Source organism: Pseudophryne corroboree (genome assembly GCF_028390025.1).
Source record: "Pseudophryne corroboree isolate aPseCor3 chromosome 3 unlocalized genomic scaffold, aPseCor3.hap2 SUPER_3_unloc_4, whole genome shotgun sequence".
Classification (NCBI taxonomy): Eukaryota; Metazoa; Chordata; class Amphibia; order Anura; family Myobatrachidae; genus Pseudophryne; species Pseudophryne corroboree.
The window spans coordinates 3,984,502-3,998,374 of record NW_026967530.1 but is presented as its reverse complement, the minus strand read 5'-3'; the positions used below and the strand labels follow the sequence as shown (position 1 = coordinate 3,998,374).

The following is a 13,873-nucleotide window of genomic DNA, read 5'->3' as shown; positions in this document are numbered from 1 at the left end:
TATTGAGCTTGGATGTATGAGGCATCTCACACTGCATGGTGTATTGATGCTGGATGTATGAGGCATCTCACTCTGCAAGGTGTATTGAGGCTAAATGTATAAGGCATCTCATACTGCAAGGTGTATTGAGGCTAGTTGTATGAGGCATCTCACTCTGAAAGGTGTATTGAGGCTAGATGTATGAGGCATCTCACACTGCAAGGTGTATTGAGGCTAGATGTATGAGGCATCTCACTCTGCAAGGTGTATTGAGGCTAGATGTATAAGGCATCTCACACTGCAATGTGTATTGAGGCTGGATGCATGAGGAATCTCATGCTGCATGGCGTATTGAGGCATTCCACACTGCATGGTGTATTGAGGCTGGCTGTATGAGGCATCTCGCGCTGCATGGCGTGTTGAGGCTGGATGTATTAGGCATCTTGCACTGTATGACGTATTGAGGCTGTATGTATGAGGCATCTCGCACTGCATGGCTTATTGAGGCTGGATGTATGAGGCATCTCACACTGCATAGTTGTCACGATCCGGGTATCTGGACGCCATTACTTACCCTTCAGATGCCTCCTAAGGCGGGCTCAGCGTTCCAGGACCGGATTCCGCTGTTCCTGAGTTTCCACATGCAGAGTGGTCCTTTCATCAGCCGCGGCCTCCGCTGTGCCCGCGTGGTTAAATGTGCATCTATCAGCCTGGCGTCTCCTGTCTCCGGTGGCCGGCGCCGCCATTACTGTTTCCCAGACCACATGGATTACAAACCAAACTTCCCTCCAAGTGTCTGCATGGGCGCAGCCATCTTGGATTCTGTCATCTGATCATTTCCACCAATCTGCTGTCTGTGTTGTTGATTTGCATAATTGCCTAGCCAACCCCTTCCTTGCTGCAGGTATAAGTAAGCTGTACCTGAGCAAGGAAGACGTCAGTGCTTTGGTTGTCAAACCTAGTTCCTGTTTGTCTCTCTTCTATGATTGTCTTCCAGGTTCCAGCTCCTGTCTCAAGACTTCCACCATAGAGACCCGCACCAGCATTCCACCTGCGGTGTAGCCTGACTCTCCAATCCATTGTGGATTCATCTGTTTCCAGCTACAACACTACCTGCTTCCAGCCTCAGCTTCCAGCAGAGTACAGCTTCCCTTAAAGGGCCGGTGTCCTTTCTACACTTTACCACTCTCCACCGGAATTATTATTTCTCCGCTCTCAAGTTCTACATTTCAGTTCACATTTCATCGCTCCCAAAGTTCATTTATTATTTAACTGGTTCCAGCCAGTATCCACTCCGTGCTAACAACAGTCTGGTTCCAGCCAGTATCCACAGCAGCTGTTTTACCTTCAGCAACCCAGCTCTTCCTGGAACACCAGCTGGTACAATCCTGGGTTATCTCCATTACTACAGCCGGGCCTGGTAAGGACTTTCCATCTAGAAGATCATAAGAACTATCTCACACTACCAGTGCCCTGTGGCTCCTGCCATGCTGTAGTACTCAGGAACTGTATTTATTCTTTGCTGACTTTTACGTTTTCTTTTATTGCTGCTGTGATGCGGAGTTGTCATAATAAACATCATTGACTTTTATCTAAGTTGTCGTGGTCACGCCTTCGGGCAGTTATTATTCATGTTACTTACATGTCCAGGGGTCTGATACAACCTCCCAGGTTCCGGTACATCTCAGCCCCTACAACTGAGGCTGCCTCCCGTCAGCTCAGGCCCTCAGTTGTGACAGTAAGCACTGACCTAATGAATCCAGCCGGAGACCAGGATCAAGCGGCCAGGCCGATGCAAGAACTGGCAGCCCGACTAGAACATCAGGAGGCTGCACAGGGCCACATCATCCGCTGTCTCCAGGATCTCTCTACTCGGCTGGATGGGATTCAGACAACTCTCCGTGGATCAGGCGCGTCTGGTGCGTCAACCACAGTGACTCCAGCTATAACCCCACCCACCTTACCCATTTCTGCTCCACGTCTTCATCTTCCAACGCCAGCAAAATTTGACGGATCTCCAAGATTCTGCAGGGGATTTCTCAACCAGTGTGAGATTCAGTTTGAGCTACAACCTGGCAATTTTCCCAGTGACCGTACAAAAATTGCCTACATTATTTCTCTTCTCAGTGGCTCAGCCCTTGATTGGGCATCACCGTTATGGGAGAGGTCCGACACCCTGCTATCTTCTTACACTGCATTTGTGTCAACATTCAGGCGCATCTTCGACGAGCCAGGCCGGGTAACTTCAGCTTCGTCTGAGATTCTCCGTTTACGCCAGGAATCACGTACTGTAGGACAATATCTTATACAGTTCCAGATCCTGGCATCCGAACTGGCATGGAACGACGAGGCCCTGTATGCTGCATTCTGGCATGGTTTATCCGAGCGTATTAAAGATGAGTTAGCTACCAGAGACTTACCCTCCAAGTTAGATGAGCTAATCTCACTTTGTACGAAAGTTGACTTACGTTTCAGAGAGAGAGCAACTGAGCGTGGAAGATCATCTGCTCCAAAATCTTCTACTCCTCCTCCTCGCCAACTGTCACCAACTACAGATGAACCCATGCAAATTGGCCATTCCCGTTTAACTCCTGCTGAGCGCCGAAGACGTCTCTCCGAGTTTCTCTGTCTGTATTGTGCAGCTCCGTCTCACACCATTAATGCCTGTCCCAAACGTCCGGGAAACTCCAAATCCTAGCTCGCCAAGGAGAGGGCCGGCTAGGAGTAATGATCTCCTCTCCATCTCCTCAAGATTGTAACCTCCCAGTCTCGCTTCAAGTTGCTCAACGTTATCAGAACGTCATTGCCCTCCTGGATTCCGGAGCAGCTGGGAACTTTATTACTGAAGCCTATGTTAAACGGTGGTCCCTACCCACCGAGAGACTTCCTTCGTCCTTTTCCTTAACTGCTGTGGATGGCAGTAAAATTTTTGATACAGTTATTTCTCTAAGGACTCTACCAGTTCGTCTGAGAGTGGGAGTTCTTCATTCCGAACTTATTTCATTTTTAGTGATTCCAAGAGCCACACATCCTGTGGTTCTGGGCCTTCCATGGCTCCGTCTTCACAATCCTACAATTGATTGGACGACTACGCAAATCCTGGCATGGGGTTCCTCCTGTACTAAGACATGTTTGTTTAAAGTGTTGCCTGTCTGTTCTTCCTCCCCCAGGTCGTCTGATGTTCCACCTCCTCCATATCAAGATTTCACGGATGTGTTCAGTAAAGCTTCTGCTGATATCCTTCCTCCTCATAGAGAATGGGACTGCCCGATTGATCTCGTTCCAGGGAAGGTTCCACCTCGAGGCCGAACTTATCCGTTGTCTCTCCCCGAGACACATTCTATGGAGGAATACATTAAAGAGAACCTAGCAAAGGGGTTCATTCGACCTTCTTCTTCTCCAGCCGGCGCAGGCTTCTTTTTTGTAAAGAAGAAAGATGGTGGTCTGCGGCCGTGCATCGACTACAGAGGTTTGAACGACATTACCATCAAGAACCGCTATCCTTTACCCCTGATTACTGAGCTCTTTGACAGAGTTAGCGGAGCTACCATCTTTACAAAGCTGGACCTGAGAGGTGCATACAATCTCATCCGGATCCGTGAGGGTGACGAGTGGAAGACCGCATTTAACACCCGTGACGGACATTATGAGTACCTCGTCATGCCCTTCGGATTGAGCAATGCTCCAGCTGTCTTCCAGCATTTCGTCAATGAGATCTTCAGAGACATTCTATACCGTCATGTCGTGGTCTATCTAGATGATATCCTCATTTTTGCCAACGATTTAGAGGAACATCGTTTCTGGGTAAAGGAGGTTCTGTCCCGTCTCCGTGTCAATCATCTCTACTGCAAATTAGAGAAATGCGTCTTTGAAGTCAAGTCCATTCCGTTTCTAGGGTACATTGTGTCCGGTTCCGGACTAGAGATGGATCCTGAGAAACTACAAGCAATCCAGAATTGGCCGGTACCCTTAACCCTCAAAGGGGTCCAGAGGTTCTTAGGGTTCGCCAATTATTACCGAAAGTTTATACGAGACTTTTCCACCATTGTGGCGCCTATTACTGCTTTCACCAAGAAGGGTGCTAACCCGTCCAAGTGGTCTGAAGAAGCCATGCAAGCTTTTCATCTTTTAAAACAGAGGTTCATCTCTGCACCTGTCCTGAAACAGCCTGACATCGACTCTCCTTTCATCTTAGAGGTGGATGCCTCCTCCGTTGGAGTAGGAGCGGTGTTATCTCAGAGGGCTAAAGATGGTCATTTACATCCTTGCAGTTTCTTCTCACGGAAGTTCTCCCCAGCGGAGCGCAACTATGCCATTGGCGACCAGGAGTTGCTAGCCATCAAGCTCGCTCTAGAGGAGTGGAGATATCTGTTGGAGGGAGCTTCTCATTCAATCACCATCCTTACAGACCACAAGAACCTTCTATATCTAAAAGGCGCACAATGTCTCAACCCTCGTCAGGCCAGATGGGCACTTTTCTTTTCCAGGTTCGACTTTAAACTCCAGTTCTGTCCGGGCTCTCAGAATCGCAAGGCCGATGCCCTTTCCCGCTCATGGGAGCAAGAAAATGAGTCAGAGTCTTCAGACAAGCATCCTATTATAAATCCGTTGGCATTCTCCACGGTAGGGATGGACTCTACGCCCCCATCAGGGAAAAGTTTTGTGAAGCCGACACTAAGGAAGAAGCTCATGCATTGGGCCCATGCTTCCCGTTTTGCCGGACATACAGGTATCCAAAAAACCCTGGAGTTTATCTCTAGGTCCTATTGGTGGCCAACTCTGAAAAAGGACGTTTTGGAGTTTATTGCATCTTGCCCAAAGTGTGCTCAACATAAAGTATCCCGCCAGTCGCCTGCGGGGCAACTGGTTCCACTATCTGTTCCCCGTCGACCATGGACCCATTTGTCGATGGATTTTATTACAGATTTGCCCATGTGCAACAAGTTCAATACCATCTGGGTGGTAGTTGACCGGTTCACCAAGATGGCACACTTCATTCCTCTCACCGGTCTTCCGTCAGCTTCCAAGTTGGCTCAAGTATTCATACAAGAGATCTTCCGACTCCACGGTCTTCCAGAAGAAATTATCTCAGATCGAGGAGTTCAATTCACAGCCAAATTCTGGCGAAGTTTATGTCAAATCCTCCAAGTCAAGTTAAAGTTTTCCACGGCTTACCATCCTCAGACCAATGGTCAAACTGAGAGGGTGAATCAGGACTTGGAGGCCTTCCTCCGCATCTATGTGTCCTCCTCTCAAGATGACTGGGTTCAATTACTTCCCTGGGCCGAGTTCTGTCATAACAACCAGTATCATTCTTCATCTTCCTCAACACCATTCTTCACCAACTTTGGATTCCACCCTAAAGTCCCTGAGTTCCAACCGCTTCCAGCAACTTCTGTTCCCGCAGTGGATATCACCTTGCATCAGTTTGCCAATATCTGGAAGAGCGTACGATCAGCTCTGCTCAAGGCATCGTTCAGGTACAAGAAGTTTGCGGATAAGAAGCGTCGAGCAGTTCCCGCTCTTAAGGTGAGTGATCGGGTATGGTTATCCACGAAGAATTTGAGGTTAAGAGTTCCCAGTATGAAGTTTGCACCTCGCTACATCGGTCCTTTTAAAATTGATCAAGTCATCAATCCTGTTGCTTACAGACTCCAGTTACCTCCCTTCTTAAAAATACCCAGGACATTCCATGTTTCCCTGTTGAAACCGCTAATCTTGAATCGGTTTCATTCCTCACTTCCACCAACTCCGAAAGTCCAAACTCAACGAGGCGTTGAGTATGAAGTGGCCAAGATCCTGGACTCACGTCACCGTTACGGTCAACTTCAGTATCTCATTGACTGGAAGGGCTATGGTCCTGAAGAACGCTCTTGGACCAATGCCTCTGACGTCCATGCTCCTGCCTTGGTCCGAAATTTCCACGCAAAGTTTCCTTTAAAGCCTAAGAAGTGTCCTGGGGCCACTCCTAAAGGGGGGGGTGCTGTCACGATCCGGGTATCTGGACGCCATTACTTACCCTTCAGATGCCTCCTAAGGCGGGCTCAGCGTTCCAGGACCGGATTCCGCTGTTCCTGAGTTTCCACATGCAGAGTGGTCCTTTCATCAGCCGCGGCCTCCGCTGTGCCCGCGTGGTTAAATGTGCATCTATCAGCCTGGCGTCTCCTGTCTCCGGTGGCCGGCGCCGCCATTACTGTTTCCCAGACCACATGGATTACAAACCAAACTTCCCTCCAAGTGTCTGCATGGGCGCAGCCATCTTGGATTCTGTCATCTGATCATTTCCACCAATCTGCTGTCTGTGTTGTTGATTTGCATAATTGCCTAGCCAACCCCTTCCTTGCTGCAGGTATAAGTAAGCTGTACCTGAGCAAGGAAGACGTCAGTGCTTTGGTTGTCAAACCTAGTTCCTGTTTGTCTCTCTTCTATGATTGTCTTCCAGGTTCCAGCTCCTGTCTCAAGACTTCCACCATAGAGACCCGCACCAGCATTCCACCTGCGGTGTAGCCTGACTCTCCAATCCATTGTGGATTCATCTGTTTCCAGCTACAACACTACCTGCTTCCAGCCTCAGCTTCCAGCAGAGTACAGCTTCCCTTAAAGGGCCGGTGTCCTTTCTACACTTTACCACTCTCCACCGGAATTATTATTTCTCCGCTCTCAAGTTCTACATTTCAGTTCACATTTCATCGCTCCCAAAGTTCATTTATTATTTAACTGGTTCCAGCCAGTATCCACTCCGTGCTAACAACAGTCTGGTTCCAGCCAGTATCCACAGCAGCTGTTTTACCTTCAGCAACCCAGCTCTTCCTGGAACACCAGCTGGTACAATCCTGGGTTATCTCCATTACTACAGCCGGGCCTGGTAAGGACTTTCCATCTAGAAGATCATAAGAACTATCTCACACTACCAGTGCCCTGTGGCTCCTGCCATGCTGTAGTACTCAGGAACTGTATTTATTCTTTGCTGACTTTTACGTTTTCTTTTATTGCTGCTGTGATGCGGAGTTGTCATAATAAACATCATTGACTTTTATCTAAGTTGTCGTGGTCACGCCTTCGGGCAGTTATTATTCATGTTACTTACATGTCCAGGGGTCTGATACAACCTCCCAGGTTCCGGTACATCTCAGCCCCTACAACTGAGGCTGCCTCCCGTCAGCTCAGGCCCTCAGTTGTGACAATAGTATGTTGATGCTAGATGTATGAGGCATATCACACTGCAAGGTGTATTGAGGCTGGATGTATGAGGCATCTCACACGGCAAGGTGTATTAAGGCTAGATGTATGAGGCATCTGACACTGCATGGTGCATTGAGGATGGATGGATGTGGCATCTCACACTGCAAGGAGTATTGTGTCTAGATGTATGAGGCATCTCACACTGCAAGGTTTATTGAGGCTGGATGTATGAGGAATCTCGCGCTGCAAGATGTATTGAGGCTGGATGTATGAGGCATCTCATGCTGCATGGAGTATTGAGGCATCTCACACTGCATGCTGTATTGAGGCTGGCTGTATGTATGAGGTATCTCGTACTGCGTGACGTACTGAGGATTGATTAATGAGGCATCTCACACTGCAAGGTGTATTGAGGCTGGATGTATGAGGCATATCACACTGCAAGGTTTATTGAGGCTGGATGTATGAGGAATCTCGCGCTGCAAGATGTATTGAGGCTGGATGTATGAGGCATCTCATGCTGAATGGCGTATTGAGGCATCCCACACTGCATGGTGTATTGAGGCTAGAAATATGAGGCATCTCACACTGCATGCTGTATTGAGGCTGGCTGTATGAGGTATCTCGTACTGCGTGACGTACTGAGGATTGATTAATGAGGCATCTCACACTGCAAGGTGTATTGAGGCTGGATGTATGAGGCATATCACACTGCAAGGTTTATTGAGGCTAGATGTATGAGGCATCTCCCTCTGCAAGGTGTATTGAGGCTAGATGTATAAGGCATCTCACACTGCAAGTTGTATTGAGGCTAGATGTATGAGGCATCTCACACTGTAAGGTGTATTGAGGCTGGATGTTTGAGGCATCTCACACTGCAAGGTGTATTGAGGCTAGATGTATAAGACATCTCACACTGCAAGGTGTATTGAGGCCGGATGTATGAGGAATCTCATGCTGCATGGCGTATTGAGGAATCTCACACGGCATGGTGTATTGAGGCTAGATATAGAAGGCATCTCACACTGCATGGTGTATTGAGGCTGGCTGTATGTGGCATCTCGTGTTGCGTGACGTATTGAAGCTGGATGTATTAGGCATCTCGAGCTGCATGGCGTATTGAGGCTGGATGTATGAGGCATCTCACACTGCATAGTGTATTGATGCTGGATGCATGAGGCATCTCACACTGCAAGGTGTATTGAGGCTGGATGTATGAGACATCTCACACTGCAAGGTGTATTGAGGCTAGATGTATGAGGCATCTGACACTGCAGGTTGCATTGAGGATGGATGTGGCATCACACACTGCAAGGTGTATTGAGGCTAGATGTATGAGGCATCTCACACTGCACGTTGTATTGAGGCTAGATGTATGAGGCATCTCACACTGCAAGGTGTATTGAGGCTGGACGTATGAGGAATCTCGCGCTACATGATGTATTGAGGCTGGATGTATGAGGCATCTCATGCTGCATGGCATATTGAGGCATTTCACACTGCATGGTGTATTGAGGCTAGATATATGAGGCATCTCACACTGCATGGTGTATTGAGGCTGGCTATGTGAGGCATCTCGCGCTGCGTGATGTATTAAGGAAGAATGTATGAGGCATCTCGCGCTGTGTAGCATATTGAGGCTAGATGTATGAGGCATCTTGCGCTGTATGACGTATTGAGGCTGGATGTATGAGGCCTCTCGCACTGCATGGTGTATTGAGGCTAGATATATGAGGCATCTCACACTGCATGCTGTATTGAGGCTGGCTGTATGAGGTATCTCGAGCTGTGTGACGTACTGAGGACTGATTTATGAGGCATCTCACACTGCAAGTTGTATTGAGGCTGGATGTATGAGGCATCTCACACTGCAAGGTTTATTGAGCCTAGATGTATGAGGCATCTCACTCTGCAAGGTGTATTGAGGCTAGATGTATGAGGCATCTCACACTACAAGGTGTATTGAGGCTAGATGTATAAGGCATTTCACACTGCAAGGTGTATTGAGGCTGGATGTATGAGGAATCTCATGCTGCATGGCGTATTGAGGCATCTCACACGGCATGGTGTATTGAGGCTAGATATATGAGATATATGAGGCACTCATGGTGTATTGAGGCTGGCTGTATGTGGCATCTCGTGTTGCGTGACGTATTGATGCTGGATGTATGAGGAATCTCACACTGCATGGTGTATTGAGGCTGGATGTATTAGGCATCTCGTGCTGCATGGCATATTGATGTTGGATGTATGAGGAATCTCACACTGCATGGTGAATTGAGGCTGGATGTATGAGGCATCTCACACCGCAAGGTGCATTGAGGCTAGATGTATGAGGCATCTCACACTGCAAGGTGCATTGAGGATGGATGTATGAGGCATCTCACACTGCAAGGTGTATTGAGGCTGGATGTATGAGGCATCTCAAACTGTAAGATTTATTGAGGCTAGATGTATGAGGCATCTCACACTGCAAGGTGTATTGAGGCTGGATGTATGAGGCATCTCACTCTGAAAGGTGTATTGAGGCTAGATGTATGAGGCATCTCACACTGCAAGGTGTATTGAGGATGGATGTATGAAGCACCTAACTCTGAAAGATGTATTGAGGCTAGATGTATGAGGCATCTCACTCTGAAAGGTGTATTGAGGCTAGATCTATGATGCATCTCACACTGCAAGGTGTATTGAGGGTAGATGTATATGGCATCTCACACTGCAAGGTGTATTGAGGCTGGATGTATGAGGAACCTCATGCTGCATGGTTTATTGAGGCTAGATATATGAGGCATCTCACACTGCATGGTGATTGAGGCTGTCTGTATGAGGCATCTCGTGTTGCGTGACGAATTGAGGATGGATGTATTAAGCATCTTGCACTGTAGGACGTATTGAGGCTGGATGTATGAGGTATCTTGTGCTGCATGGCGTATTGAGGCTGGATGTTTGAAGCATCTCACACTGCATGGCGTATTGAGGTTGGCTTTATGAGGCATCTAACACTGCATGGTGTATTGAGGCTGGATTTATGAGACATCAAACACTGCATGGCGTATTGAGGCATCTCACAATGCATGGTGTATTGAGGCTAGATGTATGAGGCATCAAACACTGCAAGGTGTATTGAGGCTGGATGTATGAGGCATCTCGCGCTGCATGGTGTATTGAGGCTGGTTGTATGAGGGATCTCGTGCTGCATGATGTACTGAGGCTAAATGTACGAGGCATCTCACATTGCAAGGTGTATTAAGGCTAGATGTATGAGGCATCTCACACTGCAAGGTGTATTGAGGCTAGATGTATGAGGCATCTCACACTGCATGGTGTATTGAGCTTGGATGTATGAGGCATCTCACACTGCATGGTGTATTGATGCTGGATGTATGAGGCATCTCACTCTGCAAGGTGTATTGAGGCTAGATGTATGTGGCATCTCACACTGCATGGTGTATTGAGGCTAGATGTATGAGGCATCTCACTCTGAAAGGTGTATTGAGGCTAGATGTATAAGGCATCTCACACTGCAATGTGTATTGAGGCTAGATGTATGTGGCATCTCACACTGCAAGGTGTATTGAGGCTAGATGTATGAGGCATCTCACTCTGAAAGGTGTATTGAGGCTAGATGTATAAGGCATCTCACACTGCAATGTGTATTGAGGCTAGATGTATGTGGCATCTCACACTGCAAGGTGTATTGAGGCTAGATGTATAAGGCATCTCACACTGCAATGTGTATTGAGGCTAGATGTATGAGGCATCTCCCTCTGCAAGGTCTATTGAGACTAGATGTATAAGGCATCTCACACTACAAGTTGTATTGAGGCTAGATGTATGAGGCATCTCACACTGTAAGGTGTATTGAGGCTGGATGTTTGAGGCATCTCACACTGCAAGGTGTATTGATGCTAGATGTATAAGACATCTCACACTGCAAGGTGTATTGAGGCCGGATGTATGAGGAATCTCATGCTGCATGGCGTATTGAGGAATCTAACACTGCATGGTGTATTGAGGCTAGATATAGAAGGCATCTCACACTGCATGATGTATTGAGGCTGGCTGTATGTGGCATCTCGTGTTGCGTGACGTATTGAAGCTGGATGTATTAGGCATCTCGAGCTGCATGGCGTATTGAGGCTGGATGTATGAGGCATCTCACACTGCATAGTGTATTGATGCTGGATGCATGAGGCATCTCACACTGCAAGGTGTATTGAGGCTGGATGTATGAGACATCTCACACTGCAAGGTGTATTGAGGCTAGATGTATGAGGCATCTGACACTGCAGGTTGCATTGAGGATGGATGTGGCATCACACACTGCAAGGTGTATTGAGGCTAGATGTATGAGGCATCTCACACTGCACGGTGTATTGAGGCTAGATGTATGAGGCATCTCACACTGCAAGGTGTATTGAGGCTGGACGTATGAGGAATCTCGCGCTACATGATGTATTGAGGCTGGATGTATGAGGCATCTCATGCTGCATGGCATATTGAGGCATTTCACACTGCATGGTGTATTGAGGCTAGATATATGAGGCATCTCACACTGCATGGTGTATTGAGGCTGGCTATGTGAGGCATCTCGCGCTGCGTGATGTATTAAGGAAGAATGTATGAGGCATCTCGCGCTGTGTAGCATATTGAGGCTAGATGTATGAGGCATCTTGCGCTGTATGACGTATTGAGGCTGGATGTATGAGGCCTCTCGCACTGCAAGGTGTATTGCGGCTAGATATATGAGGCATCTCACACTGCATGCTGTATTGAGGCTGGCTGTATGAGGTATCTCGAGCTGTGTGACGTACTGAGGACTGATTTATGAGGCATCTCACACTGCAAGTTGTATTGAGGCTGGATGTATGAGGCATCTCAAACTGCAAGGTTTATTGAGCCTAGATGTATGAGGCATCTCACTCTGCAAGGTGTATTGAGGCTAGATGTATGAGGCATCTCACACTACAAGGTGTATTGAGGCTAGATGTATAAGGCATTTCACACTGCAAGGTGTATTGAGGCTGGATGTATGAGGAATCTCATGCTGCATGGCGTATTGAGGCATCTCACACGGCATGGTGTATTGAGGCTAGATATATGAGGCATCTCACACTGCATGGTGTATTGAGGCTGGCTGTATGTGGCATCTCGTGTTGCGTGACGTATTGATGCTGGATGTGTGAGGAATCTCACACTGCATGGTGTACTGAGGCTGGATGTATTAGGCATCTCGTGCTGCATGGCGTATTGATGTTGGATGTATGAGGAATCTCACACTGCATGGTGTATTGAGGCTGGATGTATGAGGCATCTCACACTGCAAGGTTTATTGAGGCTAGATGTATGAGGCATCTCACACTGCAAGGTGCATTGAGGCTAGATGTATGAGGCATCTCACACTGCAAGGTGCATTGAGGATGGATGTATGAGGCATCTCACACTGCAAGGTGTATTGAGGCTGGATGTATGAGGCATCTCAAACTGTAAGGTTTATTGAGGCTAGATGTATGAGGCATCTCACACTGCAAGGTGTATTGAGGATGGATGTATGAGGCACCTAACTCTGAAAGATGTATTGAGGCTAGATGTATGAGGCATCTCACTCTGAAAGGTGTATTGAGGCTAGATCTATGATGCATCTCACACTGCAAGGTGTATTGAGGCTAGATGTATATGGCATCTCACACTGCAAGGTGTATTGAGGCTGGATGTATGAGGAACCTCATGCTGCATGGTGTATTGAGGCTAGATATATGAGGCATCTCACACTGCATGGTGATTGAGGCTGGCTGTATGAGGCATCTCGTGTTGCGTGACGAATTGAGGATGGATGTATTAAGCATCTTGCACTGTAGGACGTATTGAGGCTGGATGTATGAGGTATCTTGTGCTGCATGGCGTATTGAGGCTGGATGTTTGAAGCATCTCACACTGCATGGCGTATTGAGGTTGGCTTTATGAGGCATCTAACACTGCATGGTGTATTGAGGCTGGATGTATGAGACATCAAACACTGCATGGCGTATTGAGGCATCTCACAATGCATGGTGTATTGAGGCTAGATGTATGAGGCATCTAACACTGCAAGGTGTATTGAGGCTGGATGTATGAGGCATCTCACGCTGCATGGTGTATTGAGGCTGGTTGTATGAGGGATCTCGTGCTGCATGATGTACTGAGGCTAGATGTACGAGGCATCTCACATTGCAAGGTGTATTAAGGCTAGATGTATGAGGCATCTCACACTGCAAGGTGTATTGAGGCTAGATGTATGAGGCATCTCACACTGCATGGTGTATTGAGCTTGGATGTATGAGGCATCTCACACTGCATGGTGTATTAATGCTGGATGTATGAGGCATCTCACTCTGCAAGGTGTATTGAGGCTAGATGTATGTGGCATCTCACACTGCAAGGTGTATTGAGGCTAGATGTATGAGGCATCTCACTCTGAAAGGTGTATTGAGGCTAGATGTATAAGGCATCTCACACTGCAAGGTGTATTGAGACTGGATGCATGGAATCTCATGCTGCATGGCGTATTGAGGCATGTCACACTGCATGGTGTATTGAGGCTGGCTGTATGTGGCATCTCGTGTTGCATGGCGTGTTGAGGCTGGATGTATTAGGCATCTTGTGTCACGTCTGAGGATTTTTGTGGATCCGGATTTGGGGAAGGTGATTCTGGTGCACTTGGATCTCTGAATAA

At 47.6% G+C, this 13,873-nt stretch overlaps 1 protein-coding gene across 1 annotated transcript in view; it reads left to right on the top strand.

Moving 5' to 3' along the window:
- Nucleotides 1-13,873, top strand: part of LOC134984203 (uncharacterized) — a 182,146-nt gene that overhangs the window by 109,726 nt on the left and 58,547 nt on the right. The window lies entirely within an intron of this gene.